Raw genomic sequence first — 26039 nt, forward strand, 5'->3', positions numbered from 1 at the left:
CACACTGTTGCTAAATTTTTAACATCTTGAAATTAGCATCACGCTCAGAGAGGAGCCTCGTTAACTGAAGATAATGCCTCTAAGAGCCACCATTCTCCCACGATAGTTGAAGAAACCCTCTCATAGCAAAGAAAGGAAGCTGCGTGGCTCATTATTCATCCTTCATTATTCGGTGGGACCCAGGCTTAAGTAACGGCAGGGATTCCCCACTGTAGCTGTGTTTCCATTACAGATGGGCACAAAGGTTCAGCATTATTTTCAGAATGCAGACAAAACACAGGAATGACAGTGTTTCCATGAAGTCATGGAATGTGACTGCTGGGTTTTGTCCTCTTGAGATCTTCATTTCAGTACTCATGGCAATGGTTGGGTAACTCCTACTAAATATTGCCATATTGTTCTTTTCACCATAACATCATTTCTTACAATGTTTAACAAGCCTCTGTCCTCTTCCTCCATCCACGGCGTACTGTATTTTAGATTTCATATGACTGTGTGTCCTGTGACCTATTTATTATATTGAAAATATTGTTTCATTGCAGTTTTTACAAGTACAGTTTTTCAAATCACTTGAAAACAACCTCATGCAATAACTTTTTTTGCAATATTGGAGAGGGTTTAATACATGTTTTGGTTTACTATTTCAACTGCAAAATTTGGAGTGTATTGGAAACATTGCCTTGGACTGGTTGTTGATAGCCGCAGAGCCGAGAAGTGGCTTAATTTTAAAATGTAACTACGGGTCATAATGAGGTGCTTATTTAAACGACTTGTGGAAACATTTATTGGCGGAGGACAGTCTATATTCCTGTGGAAAAAAATTGTTTTTTGTTGTAATTTGCTTGAACCTGCAGGACACTTATATAACCTGCAGGACACTTTTGAAAGGACCTCAGATTGAGGAACACTCTGTTGTGCATTTTTGAATTAATAAGAGATTGACACCTTTCCGCCACACCATTCTCCACCCACATGTAGTTGCAAACAGGATAAATGTTTTTTTTTTTACAGTGTGTCCCAGAAGTGGTCAGCCCTTTTACATACTAATGAATACAATTCCACAGTTTATTATTTATCAAAAGTCTTGCAGTAGGAAATGACAGGACACAACTGCAGGACTAGGACAAAAAGCACTTAGGATTAAGACAGTTTACTGTGGTCATAAGCTGGATCCGGTACACAAAAAGACAGTTCAAAATAAGCAACAATACCAAGTTCATGAGACAAAAGGTGTAGGTGAATAAACAGGCAGATGGTCAAAAAATACAAGGAGGCAAGCAACATGAGACAACACTAGGGACAAGGCTGACCACGAAGGCACAAGACGCATTGACCTCGAAGGGAAAAGGTGGACCAGGTGAGGCTTAAATACACCCAGGTGATGAGCTACAGATGAGAAACAGGTGTGTGAGAAAGAACCAGAATGAAGGCGTGGCCAGACAGAGTGAAACGCCCACCGCCAAACACCAAGAGACAGACAAGAGAAATAGAGACAGAGAAACCTAAGCAGGACAAAGGACAAGCAAGAAAAATCACCACATAGAAAAACAGTCCAAACTAGATAACAAAAACAACAAACACGGTCCATAAAATCCAAACCCTGACATTAGGCACAGTAAATTTATATAAAAGGTCTAACGGGCCAAATCAGGCCGCTTTGATCCTGAAGAAAACATCATCATTATTTTGATGGCAGCATGTGTGTCTAAGATCAGGGTTGCTGTTTTATTTTGATGCCAACAATAACCCTGGAAGCGGGGGGTGGTGGGGGGTGCATAGCACTATATGCAGTTGGCAAAGTGACCTTGGATTTTTTTTTTTTTCACAGTGACTCCACATAACAGGGAATTTACAATATGATCGGGTCAGCCACAGCAGAGCTGCAGCTGCAGCGCTCCTTTGTAGCTGTTTGATGTTTTTTTTTTTTGTCACAAGGTGATGGCTGCCAATGATTGCTAAGCGCCGGTGGATACAGTGTGGGCACTGGCGATGGAAGCTTTAACGTGCTCTCTGTCTTTAAATAGCTCCAGATCTAATCTGCAGACAGCAGCACAGCTCTGACACATCCTTCCTCGGTACCTCCTCCCACTAGGTGACACGTTCTTTATTTATTTTCCCCTCCTCTCCTCTGCTCTGGTATTCACTTCGCAGAGCACTGGCCCCTCAAGCTATTGTCAGTTCCATTCCATCCTTCCATGTCTGAAAAACCAAATGGAATTACAGGGTTTACAATCAACCCCTCCCCTTTTCTCATCTTATAAATGTTGGACGGTCTTCTCTTTCCTCGCTTACTTCTACACTATCACTTATGATGACTGGGTCCTTCTTTATGTCACTCCCATGGGTTAGGCTTCATTGCACACAGGACAGTGCAGTCGTGTAGTCTGGTACAGTGCACATTGTTGATGGTCATCAGCCAAGAGACAAAGATGTTGACTCTCATCTCAGAGAATAGCAACAATGTTAAACCTTGACCTCTCCACTTGTAAACTCGGGGTGCACGATCTAAAGAAAGAGCCACATTGCAATTATAGTAGAAAATTTTGCAACTGGGATTTGCAAGTGTGGTACAGTAAATGTATGGTATTTGTAATTTAACAGTCAGGTCCATAAGTATTGAGACAGCTTGTGTTGTGTAATTTTGTAATTCTGTACACCATTACAATGGAGTTGAAATGAAGCAATCCAGATCTTCTAGGACTGTCGACTCTCAGCTGTAATTCAAGGGGTTTAACAAAAATATGACAATCATCAAGGAATTACAGCCATTTTTTAATGTACAGTTCCTCCATGTTCAGGCAAAAGCAAATGGACAAACTGATGATCGTTAATTATTGTGAATGCAAATCATCTATTTTACAGTTTTCTTTTGACAAGTCAGGTGATGATTACATGAATATTTCCAAGTCACTGAATATATGTTGGACTTCGTTTTCATCAATCAGTGTGGTACTGCACAGGAGGACTGGACAAGAAGGAGGCTAGTGAGAGAAGCCATTTAGACACCCATGGCAACTCTGAATGACCTGTGGGCTTCTGTGGTTGTGATTTGAAGAAACTGGCCATTCTGCTGCAAATGACTGTAATTTCTAAATGGTAACTGCACTATTTTCATGAAACCCCTTGTATGAAAATTAAAAGTACAATCATATCTGGCATCTTGATTGCTTCCTTTCAACTCCATTGTGATGTTGTGCAGAGGCAAAATTACACATACACAAAAAAAGGATACTTATGGGCCAGAAATACATTCTGGCCCATAAGTATCTTTTAAATAAGTATCTATTATGCATGTTAAAGTTATTTCCCAACTCGAAGTACAAAACATATGCAGGAATTCTTACTTGGCATATCAGCGTCAAACCCCCCACACCCCAAAGATTTTCAAGCCAAGGGGTAATCCTGGGCCATTGGTGTGTGTGTGTGTGTGTGTGTGTGTGTGTGTGTGTGTGTGTGTGTGTGTGTGTGTGTGTGTGTGTGTGTGTGTGTGTGTGTGTGTGTGGGTGAGAGAAAGAGATATCATTGGGGGATATTACACAGTGATGTTTCAAACTTTATGCACCCTTAACCTGTTTCACATTTTGTAGTAACATCATATACTGTGTGTGTATGCCACCGCCAGTTTTGGGGGAACGGGGACCTGCCGCAGCTAAAACTGTGCAGCCCCCAGAGGGGAAAAGGGGTGGCATAAGCGGTGGCCGGGATGGGTGTGTGATGTGGGCAGGAGGGGAGGTAGGGGGTACATGATGCCCCTGGTAAGGACTCCCTCTGTTTGTCACCCTAGCAAGATTTTTGAGACACGTCCAACTGGGAGGAGGTCCGGGAAAGACAGGAGGGATTATATTTCTCAACTGGATTGGGAATGCCTTGACATCGCTCAATAATATTTAGAGGATTTGGCAGAGGACAGGGAAGTGTGGGAGTCCTCAGTATAATTTTTTTTTTAAATTGGTTCATATGTTTTTGAGAAATGATGCTAATGATTTACAAAGTCGCCTCACCCCGTCAAAAATAAATAAATATAATAAAATAAAAATTAAAAAAGATTTGGTTGACATAGTAGCTTAAGTAGCACAATGTGTGTTTATAAATCCTTCCTTAATGTGTAAATGTTAAAACCTGGTATAAATATTAAATCCATTTGCATTTCAAACACAACTAAGGACCCACAAGTGTGAGGATCATGGACAAGCACATCCCTTGTATGCTGAGGCATAGTTCAACATCAGTATTAGTAACAGAGTTCCAGAAAGGTTCTCTTTGATCACTGTCTCATTACACTGAATGCAAATCTTTCACGGCATACAGAGTGTACTCACTACATAACAGTGAATGAATGCAAGGAAAAAAAGGTGCATCATTCATGGGAGGAGAGTCAGAATAGTCTTTCACAAAGATTGTTGAGGCTGTTACAGAGTGATGTGCTTAAAATGCAGCCATGGTGACTGACAGCTAAAGCCGGTGTAGAAGTACAAAAGGATGCAGTTCATCTCTTGGATATGGCTTCTGCACTCAGATCAACAGGAACGTCATCAGGGTTCTTGCCTCAGCACAGCTCATGTTCTGTGACATTATTCAAATCCAGATAGATTTAATACCAGTAATGCTCCAATAACACACTCTATAGCTCTGAAAATACTATGCCTTGGATCCTGGATTGTTCCCTCCTCCAACAGCCCCAGTCTCACGGTTTTTTTTCATCCTCCTGTCACAAAATGAGTCAAATTTTCGTGACTTTTTTAAACTCACTGTTACTGACATTACTGCTATCCCGAACACTAACCTTAACCATAACCTAATCATACTTCTTGCCCCCACCCTAACCATAACCCCCCCCAACCCCCCCCCCCCCCCCCCCCCCCCCCACCGCTTCACTTTTAATTTCATGCAGTCATCACGGAATGAATTAGAACGCATTTGTGTTGCCGTGATGAAAATGAGGTGCTTTTTGTCACAAAATCACGAACCAATAGATTCATGTATATTTTGTGCTGCTGAATCACAACTTGCCATGAGACTGGGTTGCCTCCAAAGACAGACACAGTAGGTGAAATGGAAACACTGAATTGACTGTAGGTTTGAGTGCAAGTTTGAATGGGTTTGAGATTGTCCCGGATTGAGAGGCTTCCTGAACTCAGCCATCAGACGTGTATCTGTATGTGGTGAAAGTGTTGAACATGTAGAAACAGCCACTTATCTTGGCAGTGACATTCATGTCTCTGGGCCCTTGGCCTTTGAGATCTAGAGGTGTCTGGGGAGAGCTTATGGAGTCATGAGGTCAATGGACAGTGGTGTTTGGTGATGCCGATGTCTTTGCAGGTGAACAAAGGTCCAAGTCTTTAGGGTCCTGGTGCTGCCTGTCTTCCTGTATGGTTGTAAGACTTGGACACTAACCAGTCACCTAAGGTGACAACTTGGTGTCTTTGGTACTGTGGTATTTGGATCCTCACCCTAAGCACTAAGTGAGACTAAAATGATGAGTATCACTTGCATTGTGAGGGAGTGTCAGCTTTGACATTTTGGTGGCATGTTTGTGCATGATCCAGCAGGCAGGTGCCAGTGTACTGAAGACCCTGGTATCTGGAAAAAGCCAAGGGCATGCCCATGTTTCGTAAGAGATGTTGGAATGGACCGGTTGTCTGTCTGTGTGGTTGCCACGCAAGACCCCAGGCGGTGTCATGGATGTGGCAAAGGGCAGTACCAGTGCTTAATCTGAGATGTGACTTGACTTGTGAATGAGTCTGTTTGTCAACCCTGTGACAGACTGGCGGCATGTCAAGGGTGTACTCTGCCTCTCGCCCAGTGACCATTGGGATAGGCTCGAGCTCCTCTGTGACCCTGAACTGGAATAAGTGGGAATAGAAAATGAATGAATGAATGTTGTTTCCAGATTGTTGGTAGCAGGATTGGCACTCTACAGACTGTAAAACCTCCAGCTAGCTGTAACCCACATGAGGGTGGAGGCTGATGTGGCACAAAGGTGTCATAAGTATTGGACAAGATATCCTGACAATCAAAGCATTCTCCTTCATAACTTGTCTTTTTTTTTTGGACTGAATGTCAATATGTGACGAGTTGGGTAGTCTCTTCATGCCATTTAATGATGCACGGGGAAACACTAACCCTAATATGATCAGTGACCATAACCAGGGCTTAATTTGAGGGGGAGCAAGCCAGAGCGCGCTCCGGAACCTCGGACGTATGCTCCGGAACCTCTGACGTTGGCTCCGCCAGCTATTTATACTGGATCCGTGATCCGCCACCTCTCTTGACTAACAAAATATTTTAAGAAAATCACCGCGATTGCTCTCACTGCCAATCACACCGCCGCCCTCCTGTCTGCTGTGTGGAATTGCGCCAAATCTGGCAACAGGTCCAGAAGCTACGCTCGATGTTTTGATCCGGATGTTGACCGTAGCCGCAGAGCTCCGTGGTCACCGAGAGAGGACTTGGATTCTTTGCGGGTCCCGCATCCGTACCCCCGGAGGCATGAGCGAAGGGAGAGCACGTGCATTGTGTTCTGCGTGTGTCTGTTTATAATCTTCTCCCACAGAAGAAAAAAGAGAGTATTTACACAAGAGAGAAAAGTCAGAAAATGTTAATGCTTGTTTGAGAAAAGTGTGTAGTGAGGGGTTTTACAGCCTTAAAGCATCTATAATAAGTGTAGCGCTACTTTGCGGATTTAATGCCGCGTTCACACCGGGCGCAATCAGACGCTACAAATTCGCGGGGGTCGCATGGCGACGGACGCACCTCCTTCGCCCAGTGTGTCGCTCTGCTTGGGTGGATTTTCGCTGTCATCAAATAGGAGGAGCTTCCATTCCGCTCGGCGTCAAGTCATCATGATGGACCTTGATCACACGGAGCGAGGTGTTGTGAAAAGCTCCCAATACAGAGAGTATCATTATTTGCTGCAGGAGCTGCGTCTGGATGACGGCCACTTTCAGCGGTCCTTCTGCCTCTGCGGGACCCAGTTTGAGGACCAACTGTCCTGTTCACGCGCACACATGTAAACAATTTTAAAAAAAAGAAACTCCGCTGCTTGCTGCAGCTCGCTCCTCCCCCAAAAAACTCTGTCAAATTGTGTTTAGAAACCAGTCACCATTTGCTTTATTATACATCTGTGTAGTTAATTAATAAAATATTCTCCACACAGACGATTCGCTCACGCGTGCACGCGCAAGAAAGAACGAAACTCCGCTGGTTGCTGTGAGGCTGCTCCTCGCTCTTTCCCCAAAAAACTGTCATAATTGTCTTTAGAAACCAGTCACCATTTGCTTTATTATACATCTGTGTAGTTAATAAGTAAAATAATCTCCATGGATGATTCCCTCGCGCGCGCATGTAAAAAAAAAGAAAAAGAAAGTCCGCTCCCCCTGCTGTGGGGCTGCTGCTCGCTCCAAAAACTCTCTCATAATTGTGAAATAAAGGACAAAAGAGACATAAGTCCTGCTCACAGGCTGCTACCAGATACAGGACATGTTCACATCCTCAGTGAAACTCCAGACATCTCCACGTCACCACATATTCAGTCCCTGATTGGTCATCACGGCGCGACGAGACGAAAAAGTTCAGATTTTTCAACTTGGGGAGGAGGGCAACACGACGTGACGTGACACAATATTGCGCCACACACGTGCAAAATGCTCAAAATCGCTTCACTCGCGTCGTGCTGCGCGGTTTGGCGCCAAAACGCGTCCTTACATAGGGATTACATGGCAACCTGTGGCTGCAGTCGCTCACGTCGCGCCCGGTGTGAACACGGAGAACGTAACTCCCACGATAAACGAGGGACCACTGTACATCATTAAACAGGAATTTGTACTCTATCCAGATTTGGTGTGACTACTAGTGTTATTAGGCCTACAATACATGCCCAGTTTATTTTCGGTGTGGCGCACAGCGTTGTTCGCAAGCCCCCCCCGCCCTTTTTTTTTTCTGCACCGGAGCCACCCATCCTCTGCGCTCCGGGACCTCCCACTTTACAAATGAAGCACTGACCATAACTCAAATGTAGACAGATGACTGTTCCCTGATGATGGTGAACTCAAGTAGATTGTTCTGTCTGTAAAAAGTATGTTGTAATAAATAAATAAATAAAGTGTTCCCCTGCACGCCAGTAAATGATGTGACGGGGTTGAATAATGTGTCACATAGAGAGAGGGGCACTGTCCAAGCATAACTATGTGTTGAGTTGGGAGTGAGAAATGCAAATAATGCAAATAAAATCTACCAAAACACATTTTCAGATAACATCAAAACAACAGTTTATATAAAATATTTGCATATGTAAATCAAATGACAAAACTACAAGAAAAAGCAGCGCCAATTTGAGAAACATGTTCACACATTTATTAAATACAAAATATAATGAACTGATCAGTTAATTGGCTCTTTGGGGGTCACTGCACCAGAATTTCTAACAGTTAATGTGGCAACTTTGCCAGGATGAAAGTGAAGAAAACAAAAAGTGTAGTTTATGCATTAGTGTGAAGAGACGGCAAATCCTCTTCGAGGAGAACATTTTCTCGACCCTCCTCACTCCATGCACAATTAATTTGATACAAGCTAGAACCATAAATCCTAGATGATTATGCTGTTTTCAGGACAACGGCAATGAATATTTTCATCTTCTCGAGAGTCAGAAAAAGTAGAAGACAAGGAAATTAGTTTTGTTGTATTTTGTAGATGCTGACATATTCTGCCACATAGACAGGATTCAGAGTGCGCATATGATGGGGTGAAGGTTATTAAAAATGCATTTTTTCTGCAACTATTATACATACACACACACGCACACACACACATACATATCTATGTGTGTATGTGTATGTCTGGAATTTGTCCCTGAGCACCAGAATTTGGCTGACCAATGCTCCTAGTTATTGGATTGTGTCTAACTGTGATCAGGCTGGGTTAAATGCACAGGACAAATTTCATTCTATGTACAGTAGTGATCAGAATAATAGTAGTGCCATGTGACTAAAAAGATTAATCCAGGTTTTGAGTATATTTCTTATTGTTACATGGGAAACAAGATACCAGTAGATTCTCACAAATCCAACAAGACCAAGCATTCATGATATGCACACTCTTAAGGCTATGAAATTGGGCTATTAGTAAAAAAAAAAAAGTAGAAAAGGGGGTGTTCACAATAATAGTAGCATCTGCTGTTGACACTACAAACTCAAAACTATTATGTTCAAACTGCTTTTTTAGCAATCCTGTGAATCACTAAACTAGTATTTAGTTGTATAACCACAGTTTTTCATGATTTCTCCACATCTGCGAGGCATTAATTTTGTTGGTTTGGAACCAAGATTTTGCTCGTTTACTAGTGTGCTTGGGGTCATTGTCTTGTTGAAACACCCATTTCCAAATATGAACTGGCAAAAAAAAAAAAAAAAAAAAATCCACATGTGAACACCAGCAAAGGTTGGTTGAAAACAGTAGATCTAAGACACTGTGGTACTTCAACTTCCAGACAAACAGATGCTGGCAACTAGTCAGACATAGTGGTGGTTGACAAGGAACAAGGAGGTCTCAGAATGGCTCCAACAAATTTGAAGTAAAACATATGAGGTCTCTATATAGAAGAGTGCAGTCCAAGGAAGGGCTAAAATGCTGCAGAGGACCCTCAACCTCCCAATATATAGTATTTTACTGAACAAAAATAGAAATGCAACATTTTCGTATTCCCTTTCAATTTTCATGAGTTGAATTAAGGTATCTCAGACATGTACTACGCAAACAAAAGCTTTATTTCCCTCAAATTTTGCTCACAATTGTTTTTTTAATTCGTAATGGTGAACATTCCACGTTTACAAGGATGATCCATCCACCTTGTAGGTGATGTAGAGCAGGTAGCCCAGTGGATAAGGGCATAGTCTGCCAATATATTGACCTAGGTTTAAAGCCCACTCACTACACTATACTACCTGTCTGTCTCCTTGGACAAGTGACTTAATCTGGATGGTTTCAGTCCACCCAGCTGTAAAAATGGATACCAGCCTTGGTTGGAGAAGCAACCTTCATCAGACTGGTGTCCCATCCAAGGGGAGTCTTAGACTCTCCTCCGGTTCATGCTACAGCATCCGGAGATAAACACCAACACCAATGGGCCTTGAGATCTATATAGAACTTAGTTCATCTGGTTGGTGTAGCATGTGAAAACAATGTTTAAACAGCACAGTAAAAGCCCACTCTAAAACCTGAGCCCGTATCCACGAAGCAGCCTAAGGCCACAAACAGTTCCTAGTGACATTATTCTAAAAAAATCTTAGAATTCCTAAAATTCTTAGACATTTTTTTGAATTTTCCCTTGGCCAAAGGCCAAAGGTGCTGTGCAGACAACTTTCATCTTACCAAGGAAAAATCCTAAGAAATGTCTATGAATTGGTAAATGGATTGCATATATATATATATATATATATATATATATATATATATATATATATATATATATATATATATATATATATATATATATGTAGTCCAGATTCCGGATCTGGTGATCCAGAATATGCAAAAATATAGGGAAAATAGAAAATGTGTCAGTGTGAGGTGATAAATGAAGCTAGAGATGCACAACTAACACCAAATTGTAGCTGAATCTGTACTGATTCAGTAAGGTGTCATCAGCAGTGTTGCCACAGTTACTTTGAAAAAGTAATTCAATTACTGATTACTCCTTGAAAAAGTAACTTAGTTACTTTACTGATTACTCAATTGGAAAAGTAACTAAGTTAGATTACGAGTTACTTTTTTAGTTACTTTTCCCAGCTGCCGACAACAACCCTCTGCCACCTCAACATGACCTGTTTTGCCAAAACTCACTTTATAGTCACCCTTTATAAAACAATACTTGTTTTATAAAAAGTAAAATAAAGACCTCTTTCTTGACCTCATATTTAACTGTTGACAGCATTGTAACAGTAAAACGTGCAATTTCTAACCTGCATTGTTTATAAATGTAACTATTAAATTCATTCTAACGTTTAAACATTTTAACAACATTTTACTTGTCGAAATTATTATTATTTTAAGTAGTATTAGTAGTTGTAGTAAAAAACGACTTCAAAACTGGACCTTTAATCTAGGGGTGTTATGGGGGGTACATCCCTACCTCACGCCCCCATTCCATCTGGATTCGCCCCTGCTTTGGCGTTTGAGCACAAAGAATGGATAACATTTATTTATACAGAAAACATGACCAGATTTACAGGTAAGGAAGTTTTATTGTGTTTTCACATCATGTGGTCCTCAGAAAGAGAGTTTACGTGCTTTTGAGTGGAACATAGTGTTAGTTGTTGACGCGTCGCAGAGGATCAGTTGTTTTTAACAAGACGATACAGAGCGACTCAGCTCAGAATTCTAAATAAAGGAGGAAAAAAAAGCATAAAAATGTCTTTGTAAAGCTCAGTGCAGGTGTGCTGTTTTCACCGTGCTTTAATAGGTGAGGAGGACGACTCATAGCTGCTGCAAAAAACCATGGATGAAAAGCTCACAGCTCACTTAAAGTGGGCAGTTCAGTCGAACCCCGACCTCCTGCCCACGGACCAAGTTTAATGCTGCTATCGATCCACAATGTAAAAATAATAGTAACGCACAGTGACTTGGAGAAGTAACTTTAATCTGATTACTGACTTGGAAAGATTAACGCGTTAGATTACTCGTTACTAAAAAAAGTGGCTAGATTAGAGTACCGGCATCACTGGTCATCAGATTTGATGTAGCTTCAAATGTTATGGAGCTAGATCCAGAAGAAAACTGCCATTACTGAAAAATAATTTTTATACAATAACTTTTGAACTAATAAAGACATAAAAGTGATTACAGGTTCTAGTGGTATGTTTTCGTGGTCAAGGATGTCAAATATAAAGGAAAGAAAAGTGTATGTATCATAGTTTTGGTTGTAACACTCAATTGTTGAATAGATCACTGTGCCAAGGAGGGAATCTCTTTAGGGTCAGTGACTCTATGGCCTTGTTAGTAAATGATGTCAAATACAACACACTGCAAAGAGGAAATCCCTCATGACAAACTATACAGAGCTGGGGAGCACAATGAATTTATTAGATGAAGGACTATCATTTGGCATTATTATATTTTAGTGGCAATGAATATCACTATCCACATTACTTCACTTAGCAAAAGCAAAGTGATGAGTCAGCAGTATACTCAGCAGTGGTTAAGTTCTGGTTCAGTGCACATAACTGAACAAAGTACACAAGGTGCAAAACCCACTCCCAGGTGTTGATGAATCACGCCTAGGATCCAGAAAACCCAGAGGCTGACATCAGCACCTTACTGTCGCATATATTCTGCTTCTGTGCACTTCACTGAATATATAGAAGGTGCACTTCATTATGTAGCACATGCAACACTTAAAAATAGTTCTATTTCAGAATTTACCGTTATTTATTTAGAGAATTGTTTCATAAATGTTAAAAAAATTCATATATTTGCAGTTTAGTTGAATAATAAATTTAATTTTGTCTCTTATTTGTTTTTGTCTATAAGCACATGCAATATCAATATCAGTGCTCAGATGACAGTATCTTCTGGGAAAGGTGCAAGTTGCAATAAACTGTGATGCCAAGCGCTAAGGATGCATACTATCCAGTCACAACAGATGAAACTTTTTTTACTACTGAGCAAACATCATTGTTAGACTTTTTTAGGTTCAATGATTCCACGGCATGTAGATGTTATGGCGTCAGTGACCCCATGGCCTTGGCGGAGGTTTGTACTCTCTGAGTGCTTCTAGTTATTTTATGTTAATTTACTGTCTTAATGTATTCATAAATTGTTTAGGTTCTTGTTAGTGGCAGTACAGTGGATTAGTGGTTAGCACTGTTGCCTCACAGCAAGGAGGTCATGGGTTCGATTCCCACCTGTGGCATTTCTGTGTGGAGTTTGCATGTTCTCCCCATGTTTGTGTAGGTTCTCTCCGGGTGCTCTGGCTTCCTCCCACATTCAAAGACATGCAGGTTAGGTGGACTGGGGACTTTAAATTGTGGTGTGTGTGCGGGTGTGAATGTGTTTGTTTGTCTATATGTGGCCCTGTGACAGACTGGCGTCCTGTCCAGGGTGTACCCCGCCTCATGCTCTGTGACTGTTGGGATAGGCTCCAGACCCCCGCGACCCTTAATTGGAGTAATCATGATGTTTGATCAGCATCTGGATCTACCACACATACCAGGTGGATGAACAATCTCAGGGACAAATTTATGAGCAAAATTCAATGGATATAAAAGAAATGTAAGGACTTTTAATTCAATACATGAAAAATGGAACAAATACAAAGGTGTTGCATTTATAGTTTTTTTTTTTTCTGTTGGTGAGACTGTTTGGTAATGATCAATCTGTAAATGTAATTTGAGAAAACCTCTTCTTTTTCCCAAAGAACATGAGCACAGTTAAAAGTGCCTTCTCTGGAGCTGGAACACGGCCAGCTGCTGTGGGTTAATAGATGGCTTTGGCCAGACGTCTGTGAGGTGACCGCTAGCTGGCAAGCCTGCTGGAGAAGGTTGCAGATTGTAAGTGGACATGTACTTTGCTTCTTTTTTACATGTAGTTGTCACCAGGGATGATAAAGCACCTGTAAACTCCCCCATCCTGTTTTTAGCTCCATCGTCTCAGCCTTTTCCTCACCCTTCGAACACGACTCTCTCTCTCTGCAGCTCTGCATGGTTGATGTACATGTACCATGTTCTCTGCTCTGGACATTAGATCCCACTCTAAAATATCTGGTCTCTGTGGTATTCAAGAACAAGATGAAGATGATTTTAAAAAGGAACAAGGAAAAGAGAGAAGGGAAAAGGAAGAGACAGCCTGAGCCCAACATCTGACCCTTAAACTGTCCAGAAAAATCACTCAAACCATCAATGCCGTTCCTTAGTCCATGTTGTAGTGTACGTTTGCACAAATGTTTGCCCACACTTTGACCTGGAATAACACAAAATGGAATGCTAAAATATGTACATTGCTCTAAATAGTCTCCCAGTGTGGCCTGGTTACAGTTATTTCGTATTCACTACTGCTCTGCTTAATAGGTTACACACTGCATCTGCTCTCATTTCTAAGGGAGAAAAAAGATGGAGCAAGTTGTTCAAGTTGAATCACAAGTGTTATTCCATCTGCTTTATCTTTTGATTTGTCAATGTTGCACAGAAATGTTAGTCACACCTTTGTCTGCGGCACAACTGTCACATCCAAAGTACTGTACAAAGGCTTTAAGTACAATTAATCATGAAAAACTGATGGATATATAACATTTATCATTACCATATTTTATGGAGCTATAATTCACATTTGTAAATTTGTTTTGCTTGCCCTGTGACTTATATTTCCAAGCAGCTTATACATGAAAAAGTACTACATTGTTATCTATGTCCGCAAGATGGCACATCAACACGTGAAAAGCTGCTACTGTATACTGATTTGAAAGATGTACATTGATTCATAGCAGAAGGTGGTGGTAATGCATCATTAAGCAAGATGCCAACCACTATAAAACAAGAAGAAGAAGAACATCTGAATGAGAAGGATGTGCTGGGTATTAGAGTTTAAGTGAGATAAATAAATCATGCTCTCAAACTGAACTCTTTAATTAACAAAAGAGAATAACATTCACACTGTTTGGCAGCCAACTTGTTTGGACTGAGTGGGAAAGCCAGAACAGCAACAAGGAGGACAGCTAAGCTCTGGTAAGGATAATTACAATGTTTTAATGCATGCAAGTTTTAAAAATGTAATTACAATTAGTGCACATGTTCAGCTCTAAACAGAACCACTGACCAGACATTTTCATGTGTTCAGTGGTCACAAGAAGTGGTTTACTCTTGCATTCTTTGTGTCTCATATAGTGTCATTAGCTTCTTAATGAATGAATGAATTTATTTGGCACACAGTTCGACAACAAAAAACTCATAACAAAACAACTTTACAAAGATCACATGTGGCCGAAAGGGTGAGGGCAGAAGCAAAGCTTATAAATGCCCACCCCTTATACTAAAAATAAAAAATATATACACACATTTAAACAAACATGCGGCCATAAACACGATTTTCAGAATACAACCAGACAAACAGTCACACAACACACAATCCCAGAAGCAACAACAAAAACAATAAACCCAAGTTTTCAACTATAACAAGAAATTTTATAATTCTTGCAATGCCTCAACAACATTAAAGGGGCTTTAGCCCCTTTAATGTTGTCAGGACAGTTATTCCAGGTGTTAACAGAGACACAGTGACTCTTTGCAGTAGTTCGGATCTTCAATTTCTCAAAAAACAAAATTCCTCTCAAGTTATAACTGACATGTTGTGACAGCAGTTAGGGTTGTAATGTAGTCACTAGTCAACCAAGTCCCAGAATTTTAGAATATGTAAACAAGCAAACAACGGATTTGTTGGCTTGCAATATGATTTGTTACAAATAATTCTTATAGCTTTCTTTTGCAACAAAAATATTGGATTAGTATTAGTTTTATATGTATTTCCCCATACCTCAATGCAATAGGTCATATATGGAACACACAATGAATGATATAAAATAGTTAATGAGTGTTGGGAAATGAAATCTTGGGCTTTATGCAAAATTGTAATGGCTTTTGACATTTTAGATTTAACTAAATTAATATGCGTTTTCCAGCACAGTTCATCATCAATAACAACACCAAGAAATTTTGTATCAGTTACAGTTTCATTTTCAATATAATTTAAAGATCAATTTCTGCAGGAATTCCTGGATTTGTTTCCAAATATGATACACTTTGTTTTACCAAAGTGGAGCAATAATTTGTTTGAATCAAACCATTGTTTAAACTTCTGTAGCTCCATCATAACATGGTGTTTGCAGTATAAATAAATAATGTACCTTTTAAATTAATTTTCCTTCTTGCTGCATGAAGTAATGGCACCACATTTCAAAAATAAAAGCAATGTATAGATGAGTGCAACTTTTGTTTTTTGTTCTTCATGATTTTTGGACAGATTCAACTAATATTAGGGTGTGACTTACCATATTTGTGCGGCTGGGGACCCAGGGCCGAGCATCCACCCACCCCCTTTTTGAAGAGAGTTGGTTAAACGGGCACCCAATTTTTTTAAATATTAAAGTTTATTAAATGCCCACCTAATAAAAACATTCTGTGACCCCCTAGCATATTGTAAAAAGCAGAAAAAAAATTCACAGTGTTTTCCTCATCTTCTGTGTCCGACTTTTGATGTCCTCCATTTGTCCTGTGCTCTTATTGTGAAAGTGTCTTGTGCAAGAAATGGGAAGTGGAAGTGTTCTGTGACAATGTGGCTAGCACACGGCAAAGTAGCTGCCATCACGTTGTGTTCAGTTTTGTCAGACAAAAGTGCTTTTTCCATCCAGCAAAATGAATTCCTTGTCAGGTGGTGTCTGCAAAGTTTGTCAGAAGATTTTGTTCAGAACTTTGAGGGGAGTTCAGTTGGAGGTCTTTCCTGCTCAACAGTTTATTGCTTTGCTGCTTTTCAGTAGCGACAAGTCCGCTTCTTAACCCCTCTCAAAGTCATTTAAAAATGTCAATTGTGAGTAGGGTTGCGTATCGAGAACCGGTTCTTTTCGGGTATCGTTAACAATTGATTCAATCCACCAACATCAATAGCCGGGAAAATTATAATTTCTCTGCGTTGATTACAGACCCTGCAGCGGATCTGTAATCAACCGCTTCTGCAGCGCAACTCCACTTTGAAGCATGAACCAATGAAGCAGCGCTTCGATCCGCTGGCTCGTTGGTTCTTTGATTCGCTGCTCTTTAGAAGCGGCAAGTCTGCTTCTTAATCCCCTCTCAAAGCCATTAAAATATGTCAATCGTGAGTCACTTTTGTATGGATTAAAGTCACTAACTGGGACTCTTGTCTTGTTGCAGTCAAGAAACAAGAATCGTCTTCCCTTCCGTTGGCACAGCTCCAAACACTGTGCGGTTCTCTGCCGAGACAGAGTCCGGTCAGAATGACACCTCTTTCAAAATGCTGTAATGCAGATAAACTAAATAGACTAAAATGTTTTTTTCCTCCCAAAATGAGACATCCAGTGTTCTTTATGAATTACATCCTGACGTGCAGCACAGCTGGCTGCAAGAGCTCAGCTCATATGTATGGAAAGACATTTATGCCAATAATGTCTGAACGGAAATGCTTTTGATAAAAACTACATATTTTGTTTATTTCTTTTTATGTCTACAGATCAGGGATCCATCATGTAGAGTTTATTTATGTCCAGAGTTTAAGGATCCAGTCCCTATACCCATCCCTAATCCTGAGTCACTTTTGTGTGGATTAAAGTCACTAACTGGGACTGTTGTCTTGTTGCAGGTAAGAAAAAGAGAATTGTTCTCCATTCCGTTTGCACAGCTCCAAACACTGCACTGCTCTCTGCTGAGTCAAGTTCGAGTCCGGCTAGAATTAATAACTTCAAAGCAAATCGCCATTTAAATCAAATGCTACCTCTTTCCAAACATTGTAAGACAGACAACAGACTAAAATGTTTTTTCCTCCCAAAATGAGACGTCCTGTGTTCTTTATGAATTACATTGATGTTGACTTGCAGCACAACCGGCTGTAAGAGCTCAGTTCGGAGGTATGGAGTTAGATTTGTGCCATTAATGTCTGAAAGGAAATGCTTTTGAGAAAAACTACAGATATTGTTTATTTTTATTTATGTCCAGAGATCAAGGATCCACTGACCAATTTCATATTTATTTACTTTAAGACTCAATAAAATGTATTGACAGAAAAACTGTTAGTACACAGAAAACTCACAGGAGGTATTGATAAGGGAATCGATAATGGCATTGATATTGATAAAATCTTATCAATACCCATCCATTATAATTTACAACCCCAATTCCAGTGAAGTTGGGATGTTGTGTAAAATGTAAATACAAACAGATTTGATCAATGATTTGCAAATGCTCTTCAAACTATATTCAATTGAATACACCACAAAGACAAAATATTTAACATTCAAACTGATAAACTTTATTGTTTTTGTGCAAATATTTGCTCATTTTGAAATGGATGACTGCAACACATTTCAAAAAAGCTGGGACAGTGGTTTGTTTACCACTGTGTTATATCATCTTTCCTTCTAACAACACTCAATAAGCGTTTGGGAACTGAGGACACTAATGGTTGAAGCTTTGTAGGTGGAATTCTTTCCCATTCTTGCTTGATGTACAACTTCAGTTGTTCAACAGTACGGGGTCTCTGTTGTCATATTTTGCACTTCATAATGCGCCACACATTTACAATGGGTGACAGGTCTGTACGGCAGGCAGGTCAGTCTAGTACCCGCACTCTTTTACTAAGAAGTCATGCTGTTGTAACATGTGCAGAATGGCTTGGCATTGTCTTGCTGAAATAAGCAGGGACATCCCTGAAAAAGACATTGCTGTCAGCATTGATGGTGCCATCACAGATGTGTAAGTTGCCCATGCCATGGGCACTAACACACCCCCATACCATCACAGATACTGACTTTTGAACTTTGCACTGGTAACAATCTGGATGATCTTTTTCCTCTTTTTGTCCAGAGGACACGACACTCATGATTTCCAAAAACAATCTGAAATGTGGACTCATCAGACCACAGCACACTTTTCCACTTTGCGTCTGTCCATGTCAAATGAGGCCCACAGAAGGCGGCTGCATTTCTGGATGTTGTTGATGTATGGCTTTCATTTTGAATGGTAGAGTTTTAACTTGCACTTGTAGATGTAGCAACGAACTGTGTTAACTAACAATGGTTTCTGAAGTGTTCCTGAGCCCACGCTGTAAAATCCTTTACACAATGATGTTGATTTTTAATGCAGTGCCACCTGTGTTGGCTTTTGGCCTTGCCGCTTACGTGTCAAAAGTTCTCCAGATTCTCTAAATCTTCTGATTATATTATGGACTGTAGATGATGGAATCCCTAATTCATTACAATTGAACATCGAGAAACATTGTTCTTAAACTGTTGGACTATTTTTTCATGCAGTTGTTCACAAAGTGGTGATCCTTGCCCCATCTTTGCTTGTGAACGGCTGAGCCTTTTGGGGATGCTCCTTTTATGCCCAAATCATGACACTCACCTGTTTCCAATTAGGTGTTCTTTGAGCATTCATCAACTTTCCAAGTCTTTTGTTATCCTGTCCCAACTTTTTTGAAATGTGTTGCAGGCATCCATTTTAACATGAGCAAATATTTGCACAAAAATAACAACGTTTATCAGTTTGAACATTAAATATCTTGTCTTTGTGGTGTATTCAATTGAACATAGGTTGAAGAGGATTTGCAAATCATTGTATTCTGTTTTTATTTACATTTTACGCAACGTCCCAACTTCATTGGAATTGGGGTTGTATGTTAAAATGTGTTAGTTATGCCAAAGACATTTAGAAACACACAGAGATGTTTAAATGTTTAAAAATGATGTTTAAAATATGACAAAAGATAAAAATAGAAGAAAAGAAAGTTCTTTAAAAACACATTTAAATGTTTAAAAAGGGTGTAAAATGTGTGAAAGAATAGAAAGTTTGTCAAAAACATATTTAAAATGTTTACAAAGGCTGTAAAATGTGTAAATGCATAGACAGTTCCTTAAAAACACACAAATACATTTAAAATGTGTTTAAGATGTGTAAAAGAATAAAAAGAACACACACAAAGATGTTGAAATTGTGTGTATGTGTGTCATGGTGGGGGGGGGGGGGGGTGCAACCATTAATTTGTTCTGTTGGGGGGGCTCACTGTCCTACAGGTTTCTTCCTATGCTGGAATTGTGCTGCATGCTCCATCAGCAAAAAGGTCAACGTGTTCTCAAACTTTGTTTTGAAGAGTATAAAATAAATAAACAAACTGATCACATCCAGCTCTACTAATGCTGTCTATCTTCTTGCGTGTATGAAATGTGGTATCCAGGATGTTGGTAAAACTAGGAGACAACTTATAATGGACACAAAAGTGTCATCTGCAGAGCTGATCTCAAACCAGCTTTTGGGATTCTGTGGTATTGACCTGATTACTCCCAATAGACATGGTGGAAACACAGACCAGACTTGACTTCACTGTGTAAGTAGATTGGTCTTGGACAAACACATAACTGTAGTACGTGTGTGCGTATGTGACCATGTCAATCAATGCATGATCAACACGTGACACGCCCACCTTCCCATTCCAGCAACGTGCTCACATAGATGGGCTCACGGCTCCAGGCTGTGGAACTGAGCTGGCCACGCCATGTTTTCGTGAGGCTGTTAGTCAGGCTGTCACATGATGTGCGGACCGTGGACCCTGCAATCGCGTGTCACATGACATGCCGTGTCTGGTCGGCTGGCATGCTGACGGTATGGCATGCAACCAGGCTGGGTTCTTAATTGCATCTCTGTTGTGGTGGTGTGGGTTTGCGATATGCCATGTTCCACAGCTGTCAGCTGTGTGCACTTTGCTGACCGTGATCACACTGGACTGCAGCCACCATCCGCAACCTCAGCCGCACCTCGTTTGTAGGCTCCTGGTTTGTGTGTATGGGGGGCACTCACATGCCAATTGTGTTGCAGTGGGGGTGGGGGGGTGGCACACCCAATGCCATTTGTGTTGCTTGGTAACACATTCGTGGGGTGCTTAGAAAATGTGGGGCCATTTGCACATCCAGCTCGAAAGTGGTCACCTGCTCTCTATTTTCATGCGGGCAGTGCAAATGGCCCCGCCTTTTCTAAGTGCCCCACGAGTGGTGTTGGATGTTCATGGGTGACACCTGGACTCCAGCCGAGATCGGCCACGGTTCAACGTGACCGACGAGTTGTGGATCAGCTGCTCGGTGGCAGCTGGTGGAAATACGAGGTCTGTCAGAAAAGTATCGGACCTTTTTATTTTTTTCAAAAACCATATGGATTTGAATCACGTGTGATTGCATCAGCCAAGCTTGAACCTTCGTGCGCATGCATGCGTTTTTTCACGCCTGTCGGTTGCGTCATTCGCCTGTGAGCAGGCTTTGTGTGAGCAGTGGTCCACCCCTCTCATCGGATTTTTATTGCGAATAAATGTCTGAACGATTTGGAGCTTTGCTGCATCAATTTTTTCCAGAAACTGTGAGAGACCTCCAGGTGGACACATTCGGAAAATTCTGTTGGCTTTCAGGGATGATTTTATGGGGATTACACAGATTAAGGAGTGCTCCAGCCGGTTTAAAGACCGCCCACAGCTGCTGAGAGCGTGCCGCGCTCCGAGCGCTGATCGACAGGCTGAATCAACCAGATCATTTCCAACGTGAAGGCTTTGTTGATCCAGGACGTCGTCTGACTTCCACAAAAAAAGGCCGAAGGCGTGGACATCAGCACTTTTTCGGCACATTCCATTGTTAAAGGAGTTTTTTTCATGGAAAGAAAAGCGGACGGATGCGCCACCATGCCGCTCATGGCGCAGGACAAAACCACCTCTGTGTTGGTCTCACAGGACAGCTTTGAAATGGCTTTCAGATGGCTGTCGATGGGTTTTCAGTCGTGTGACTAACCGAGAAATTGTGGATGAGCCTGGACATGCCAGAACATGTCCTGTGAGGCTTCATCACGGCGTTGCTTTGCGCCATGCGGCTCCACCGCGGCGTGTGGAATTCTTCCGCACATCTGTCTCAATGTGCCGAAAAAGTGCTGATGTCCACGTCTTCCGCAATTCCTGTGCTAGTCAGAGGACGTCCCGGATAAAACACAGCATTCAGTTTGGAAATGAACGGCACATTCCACTGTTACAGGAGTTTTTGTCATGGAAAGAGGACCGGAGGAATTCCGCGCGTCGCGGTGGAGCCACATGGCGCAAAGCAACGCCGTGATGAAGCCTCACAGGACATGTTCTGGCATGTCCAGGCTCATCCACAATTTCTCGGTTAGTCACACGACTGAAAACCCACCGACAGCCATCTGAAAGCCATCTCAAAGCTGTCCTGTGAGACCAACACGGAGGTGGTTTTGTCCCGCGCCATGAACGGTACAGTGGCGCATCCGTCTGCTTTTCTTTCCATGAAAAAAACTCCTGTAACAGTGGAATGTGCCAAAAAAGTACTGATGTCCACGTCTCCTGCCATTTTTGTGAAAGTCAGACAACGTCCCGGATCAACAAAGCCTTCACATTGGAAATGATCTGGTTGATTCAGCCTGTCGATCGGCGCTCAGAGCGCAGTGCGCTCTCAGCAGCTGTGGGCGGTCTTTAAACCGGCTGGAGCACTCCTTAATCTGTGTAATCCCCCTAAAATCGTCCCTGAAAGCCAACAGAATTTTCCGAACGGTGTCCACCTGGAGGTCTCTCACAGTTTCTGGAAAAAATTGATGCAGCAAAGCTCCAAATCGTTCAGACATTTATTCGCAATAAAAATCCGATGAGAGGGGTGGACCACTGCTCACTCAAAGCCTGCTCACAGGCGAATGACGCAACTGAGAGGCGTGAAAAAACTCACGCATGCGCACGAAGGTTCAAGCTTGGCTGATGCAATCACACGTGATTCAAATCCATATGGTTTTTGAAAAAAATAAAAAAGTCAGATACTTTTCTGACAGACCTTGTAACTGCACACATGGACTGATCAGTTTACTGCTCTGATATATTCAATCATCTTTACACTTAGATTTATTCCCCCTTTTGACGTTTTCTGTTATAAATCAATATATATAGCCTAGTAACGTAATACAGTGATACAGCAGCCACCATGGCACACCAGAGGATTTAAAAAAAAAAATTGGAGCAAGACAGAGCGTGTAGCGTGTCATCAGACAGTGAGGATTCTGACGATGAGAAGATGGTCCCTCTTTTGTTCTGGACAAGGAACCAGAGCAGGTGGATCAACCGACATCTGCACAGATGTCCACACTGGTTCAGATCACATGCTTCTCTTTGCCGTTTCTCCAGGACTCAGGCGCTATGAGCTGCGTCCCAGCGCTGAGTCCTGGAACTCAGAGATGCAGACACACACTGCTCCAGCTGTGGCTCCAGGCACGTTGCGTTTAATGCGTGGAGATCAATGTTAGCTTCGGTTTCGTTTTGTTCCTCTTTCGTCCCTTTTGCGCTCTTGATTCGCAGGTTATTCAGTGATAAAGCTTGTTCGTCCACTTTCTCAACAAATTGTGATTTTTGACTTCTTTCCCTTCGTTCAGGAATTGTCATATGTCATGTTACTGGGCCATAAGTCACATAACATGAATTGTGTAAAGTTAGAGAACTGAATTTTAAAGTTTTTAAATGAGATTAATGTAAAACTAATTTCTACTTAACATGTTTAAAATTTGGGTGTATACACATAAACAAACAGATCATTTTGACATTTGTCTAAGTAGAATTCTGTTGACCCTCTGATGGTAGAAAAAGAAGTACTTCATTTTAATCAATATACTGGGGTGCAGACATGTTATTGTTGAGTCTTTATTTTTGTACTCATGTTGTACTTCATTTATCCCTCTGGGTTCTCATCATTTGAGATTGAGAGATGCCCAGGAAAACCCTATGGTGTCACCAGGTCACTGGACATCTTTGCCTGAGACTGAATGTCCAAGTCTTTAGGACCCTGTTGCTTCCTATCTTAATGAACAGTTGTGATACTTGGATGCTAACCAGTGACCTAAGGTGACAACTGGATGTCTTTGGTATTAGGTCTCTTCAGAGGATCTTTGGGTACTCTTGGTTTGACTTTGTGTCAAATGAACTGTAACTTCAGAACAAGATGAGGATTATCACTTGCATTGTGAGGGAATGTCTCTGATGACATTTTGAAACTGACTCGTGTCTTTGTCCAACAACTCAGTGTTCACAGCCCCAGCAGATGTAGAAGGCCAAGGGAGTTATTAGGATTTACCTGGCTGTAGCAAATAGGTTACTTTTGTGATGTGGGGATGAATAAGAACTTTATTAATCCTGAAGGAAATTGTTTATGTGTGTGTTTTATGTGCTGCCATGAATTATGCAGTTGAGATTCCCACATTTGGGGTCAGTCAGCCACAGTGCAATGGCTGAACCTCACTTTGGGTGAACCACCTTCTTGATCATGGTATCGCCCCTGCCAGGTAAGGATGGACAGGCTGTCTGGAATGGTGGTTGCCATCCAGGACCCAAGAAGTTCTGAAGCAGACGTCCATGTCCAAGACTTGACCTATCTTGTGATTGATTGATTTTCTTTTGGCTTCCCCTGTTTTTGCTTGATTGGTCACCACAGTAGATCTTGCATGGATCTGGCAAAGTTTTTATGCTGTTTATGCTGTTCCTGATACAACTCCAGATGAACATGGATATTTGGGCACTTTTTGTTTAGAGACAAAAGCATCACTGCTGTGCCACCATAACTCCTGTTTGGTTCTTTGGTATGTTCCTTTACAGATACTATATCTTCCAACTCAATAGTTCCTGGTAACAAAATTGATGTTAGATTGTATGTTAAGAGACTAATTTGCAAAAAAAAAAAAAAAAGCAAATTGCAGTTGCAAACCCAAGAGCTGGCAGTTCAATGCCTGTGCATGTGTTTCTCTGTGTGCTTGAGCAAGACCCACATGTCTTCCAGTGTTTACACTTTAGGATGTGAACAAATGTGACTGCAAGTCATTTTCAATCAAAATATCTGTCAAATGTCTTAATGTGAATGTATTGATTTCATCATTCATGGTTTCCTGAATTTGACTAATTCATTGTGACTGGATGAGGGAACCAGAAGTGCAGTATTTCTATAACTGAGGTGCCCTTTTGCAAAATCCCCCAAGTCCAGGTGCTCATGCACCAACAGATCAGATGAAGGTGACACTGGTCAGCTTCCAGGTGGGAACTTTGTATTGTGTACAAAACTAAATCCGCTTCTGAAATTAATTCATTCTTGACAGCTTGATGCCATTCATCTCTTTTTTTCTTAACTTGGCAGGTTGTGTCATAGCTGGTTTTGTTGGCAATTGGCTGACTTTATTACTACAGCATGAACACAGGCTTGAGTGTGCTTATATAGTAGTGTTACTACTCATTATAGTGGTGGGCACAGTTCCGCTAACCGCTAATTATCGAAGCTAATGTTTTCACAATCGGATTAGCTTTTCAGATAATTCTGAAAACCATCAGCGGACTAATTATCTACCGAGAAATTTATGCCTGATAACTTTTAGACCGCTAATATACTTTTGCAGGCGTGAACAAAGCTTAACAATTACAAACATTTATAAAGTCTAACATCAAAGATTTGAGTACCTACCTATTAAATGTTTTGTAGTAGATGTACAGTTCTATCCTCTGCACACAGAGAAGAGCTGGTTCCAGAAGAAACCCCCATACTGACTTGCTGGCAATATCACCCAAGTCATCCAGAGGCATGCAGTTTTAACTTGTGGTTAAAATTTTATAAATTTTTTATTAATTTTATTAATTAATTTAATTTCATACAAGTTATTTAAATGATCGTCACTTCTGAAGTTTTATAAAGTGAAAATATCACATATATGTTTTAGTTTTAAAATAATGCTCTAATTTTGAAGGTTTTAGTGTGGACATGCTGTCTCCACAAAGTGCATTATGGGTAATCTCAGTACATTCACGACGGGAGAAATGCATTTGAGACGCTCTGATCAGGCTGCACACGGAAAACAGCATTAAACGCTTTGTATATTGTGCCTAAAACTCTCGTGAATATATTCTTTGGGTTTATAGACATTGTTATTGTATTTGTTTTATGTAAAAATGCCAGAAGAAGCTCAGGTTGCTTCTCCATTATTTTTAGTTGGAATCATTGTGAGCTGCAATCGCTTCCTGTTTGCTCTTGCTTATGTCAAACACTGTCTGTCCTCTTTGTTCCAGAGTAATACGAGGTCTGTCAATAAAGTATAGGTCCTTTTTATTTTTTCAAAAACTATATGGATTTCATTCATATGTTTTTACGTCAGACATGCTTGAACCCTCGTGCGCATGCGTGAGTTTTTCCACGCCTGTCGGTGACGTCATTCGCCTGTGAGCACTCCTTGTGGGAGGAGTCGTCCAGCCCCTCGTCAGAATTCCTTTGTCTGAGAAGT

At 41.1% G+C, this 26039-nt stretch overlaps 1 protein-coding gene and 1 pseudogene across 2 annotated transcripts in view; both read right to left on the reverse strand.

The window, feature by feature from the left end:
• The window catches only part of insyn1 (inhibitory synaptic factor 1), a 206010-nt gene that overhangs the window by 68676 nt on the left and 111295 nt on the right, over positions 1-26039 (reverse strand). The gene's annotated exons all lie outside the window — the stretch shown is intronic.
• On the reverse strand, positions 23945-24073 carry LOC117504652 (annotated as a pseudogene).

Source organism: Thalassophryne amazonica, chromosome 2 (genome assembly GCF_902500255.1).
Source record: "Thalassophryne amazonica chromosome 2, fThaAma1.1, whole genome shotgun sequence".
Classification (NCBI taxonomy): Eukaryota; Metazoa; Chordata; class Actinopteri; order Batrachoidiformes; family Batrachoididae; genus Thalassophryne; species Thalassophryne amazonica.